Below are 3,803 nucleotides of genomic sequence, written 5' to 3' on the forward strand. Positions count from 1 at the left end.
GAGTAGGATTAAGAATATTTTGCAGATAACAAGGGAGAAATGCGAGAGCATTAAGATATTAACTATATGAGGAGGTGGACGCGGAACCGAGAAGAACCATCCTGAGCCTGCCCAGGCGTCCGTCAGCGCAGTGCATGGAGGCTACGGTGGGCAAAGCCACACCCTGTGGGCAGGCTGCAGTAAGGACCCATCCACTCCCAGCCCTTGTCTCTAGTGTAATCGTGGGAAAACCTCATCTTCAACCAGAGGACAAACTCCAACTGCCAATTCTAGTATTTGGACACGTTTCCTGCATTGTTCCGACACAAGCAAGACACAGTATAAGATTCTCCCTTCATACAAATGTTTCCCACTTAAATAGCCAGCCCCTCCCATCCTTGGCTGCCTCTCCTCTGAGACGTGCAGGCATCATCTCCTTTCCTGTCACAATGTTTATCCACGTATCTCTTAAATATAGTACCGCACATGACAGCTTATTGCACAAGCACTGCAGAGAACAGGAGCACAGCTCGTTCATTCTAAGCACATCCATCTCCTTCCCCAAGCAGCTAAGCAGAGCAACCAAACGCATCTTATCATCTACATGGACCTCTGATTTTCTCTTCGGGCTTCTTCAGCCCTTTCTCTTCAGACCATTCCCAGAGCCTCCAGTTCATGTTTCTGAAATTCTAAAATAATCATGTGTGACACAAAGGGCACCAAACAGTACCATGGAGAATGTACTTGACGAGGGTTTTCCAGAGATGCAGACGTGCTCCGCATACATGCGATATCCTAGGCCCATCTGTAAACCAACAGAAAAGCTAAAGGTATAACATTACAATATAAATCACGGAGAGCACAGTTTTGGGACGAAGACAGGTGAGGTATGCATGTCCTTGAACTCTGTCCAAGAAGGCTGCATTCTGATGATGTCACTTAGTCCAGGGATAGAACACACTGTCTTGAAGAAGGATGAGGAACATGTTCTTCAGAGCATCTTCTTCAAATATCCATGTCAGCTCTGCTTTTGTCAAGAATGACAAAGCAATAATTACAGGGTTAAATTTGCAAGCAAAAGCCTGCAGAAAAACATTCTGTGTAGCTAACAAGAAAGACCAATTTCTTTTGGGTAGAAAACATGCAGGTATAAAACTGTCGTGAAACTTTAAACACTTGGATGGAGAGAAGGAATTAAAAGACGTGACTTTTTCTTAGAATTTCATGAAGTTCAAGAAAAATACCTTAACATGGATCTAAAGAGCAGCCATCACTGCACCAAGCAGTTCTCATACAGATGACACTTCAACCTCCCCACAGCCCGAAGGTGGGTATAGTGCACCTATTTATCACTTGAATTCTTCCTGTTATGGGTAACAGAAAACCAGACCCAAACTGGCTGGCGCGCACAGGGATTTCATTTACTCAGGTAAATGGGAAGAGCGGGAGTAGGGCTGGCTTCAGGGCTTCAACTACATCACTGAGGCTTGGACTCTGTCCAAACCTCTGCCATTTCCTGTACAATCCTCCTTCTAAGGTTGTGGGATGGCCCCCAACAGCTTCAGGCTCTCACCTTGTGAAGCCAAGACAGCCGCACAGCTGCAGCTTCATGTCCTTCCTTGTTTCTGCATTCAGTAGGAGAATTACAGGAATTTTCCAGGAGCTCCCACAAACAGACTGAGTCCACGTGATGGGCCTCGCTAGGGCATACACCCATCCCAGCTAAGTCTCTGTGGCCAGGGCACTGTGACTTTCTGACTAGCTTTGATCAATGATCAAGTTTCAATCAACTTAAGTCAGTAATTTCTTTAGACCTCACTTTCGGGGAAGTTAAAAAAAAAAAAAAGACCATTTGCATTTTGTATGTTTTCTTTGCACTTTCAGCTGAACTTTATTTCAATAAAGGACAAACATAAGTTTAAATAGCACAGTTGAGTCACTGACATTAAAAAAGAAAAATCTCTATTGATTTCTGCTTCTGGGCATGATGGAGTGTCAGGGATTAGATTTCAGCTCTCACCTCAAACAACTAAAAAATCAGACAGAACATATGAAACAATGGTTTTCAGACACGACAGCAGGCAGCGCAGGACTGTGATCCTTAAGAGAAGGGAAACAAAGTGAGTCAGGGGAGTTTTGGTGCTACAACCAAAACAGGGGACAGCAGTCTTATTTGAGGATAATACAGAGGAAAGAACTCTAGCAGGCCACGACAGAACACCAGAGAGGAAAGACCCTCAGAAGGAGAGCTCCGGAGACCTGGAGAAGACCCGTCTTGGGTCTGTACCTGAGATTTGACGGGGGTAGGCCTGCAAGGAAACCACCCACAGCTGGGGAACCAACCAGTGATGGGGCCCGAACAGCCCTCAGAGCTCACACAGGCCGGAACAGCCCAACAGCCAGCGCGGAGGCAGCTCCTAACACGTGGGTACTGGGTAAAGCACTTCCAGGGGTTTCGCTCAGGTAGTGGAAACAAGGTAGCCCAGGGCTAAAGGGAACAAACTGTTTCCAGGTGACTTACCTGTGTCACCCACAAAGCTCGAAATGAAAATCCAGCGCCCAAGAACATAAAATTCAGTGTCTGGCATCCAGTCAAATACGACCAGGCACACAAAGCAGCAGGAAAACACAACACATAACGAGAAGAAAAAGGAATCAACGGAAAGAGACAGACTATTAATGGGCAAGTATATAAGGACTGCGGGTATAAACGTATTCCACGTTCTCAGGAGCTGGAGGAGAGCCCCAGCATGGGTGCATCACCAGAGGGACGAAGACGTAAAGACCGGCTCTCGACTTCCGGGGATGAAAATCCCTCGAGATGGCACTAAATACTGCAAGAAAAGGTGAGCAAACTTGGAGGCATAGGAATAGAAATTACCCAAAATGAGAGGAACAGCAAACTTAAAGGTGCACAGAGCATCAGTGAGCTCTGATACGTATCTACATATCAAGAAGTCCGATATAAACCTAACCAGGGAAGGTTGGGGCGGCAGGCAGCAAAGATATTTGAATGAGGACGGCTGAAATTCTGTCGAATGTGCTGCAAGGCAGAGATCTAAGCAGCTCAGTGGCCGCCGAGCGCGAAGCTCAAGAAGAAACCGCCGGGCTCTGATACGCACACCGCCCAAGACAGCGCGGCGGGGCCCGTCGCCGCCCGGGAGGCTCGAACCCGCCAGCCGCACCACGGCCCCTCACCAAGAGCATGCGCAGTGCCGCCGTGCGCGGGGCGCAGCCCGGGAGCATGCGCACTGTGGGAGTGCCGCCCCGGCAACTGAGACAGCGGTACTGTGCGCGAGGCGGGGCCGGCGAGCATGCGCAATGGGGCAGAGCCGCCGCTGGCGACCGCAACCTCGCGCCGAGCGCGGGGCGGAGCTGAGCGGTTGAGTATGCGCACTGGGGCGTGACCGGCGCGGCGGCGGTTGCTAGGCAACGACGAGCCGCCGCGAGGCCGGGGCAACCGCAGCGTTGAGTGCACCGAGGGCGGTGGTCTGTACCGCCCGGGCACAGGTAGGGAGGAGGGACAGGAGGGGACGTCATGGGGCAGGGGTAGGAGGAGGGGCGGGAGGGGACGTCCCGTGGGGCAGGGGTAGGAGGAGGGGCGGGGAGGGGACGTCCCGTGGGGCAGGGGTAGGAGGAGGGACAGGAGGGGACGTCCCGTGGGGCAGGGGTAGGACGAGGGGCGGGAGGGGACGTCATGGGGCAGGGGTAGGAGGAGGGGCGGGAGGGGACGTCCCGTGGGGCAGGGGTAGGAGGAGGGGCGGGAGGGGACGTCCCGTGGGGCAGGGGTAGGACGAGGGGCGGGAGGGGACGTCCCGTGGGGC

The 3,803-nt window shown here is 51.8% G+C and overlaps 1 protein-coding gene across 1 annotated transcript in view; it reads left to right on the plus strand.

Annotated features, from left to right (window-relative positions):
- Positions 1-3,371: 3,371 nt before the first annotated feature.
- The window catches only part of RNF32 (ring finger protein 32), a 43,823-nt gene continuing 43,391 nt past the window's right edge, over positions 3,372-3,803 (plus strand). Inside the window, exon 1 of the mRNA XM_046670606.1 lies at positions 3,372-3,489. The gene's annotated coding sequence lies outside the window, so the exon portion shown is untranslated. The remainder of the gene's footprint in view (positions 3,490-3,803) is intronic.

The sequence above is a fragment of the Equus quagga genome, chromosome 8 (genome assembly GCF_021613505.1).
Source record: "Equus quagga isolate Etosha38 chromosome 8, UCLA_HA_Equagga_1.0, whole genome shotgun sequence".
In the NCBI taxonomy this organism is placed as follows: Eukaryota; Metazoa; Chordata; class Mammalia; order Perissodactyla; family Equidae; genus Equus; species Equus quagga.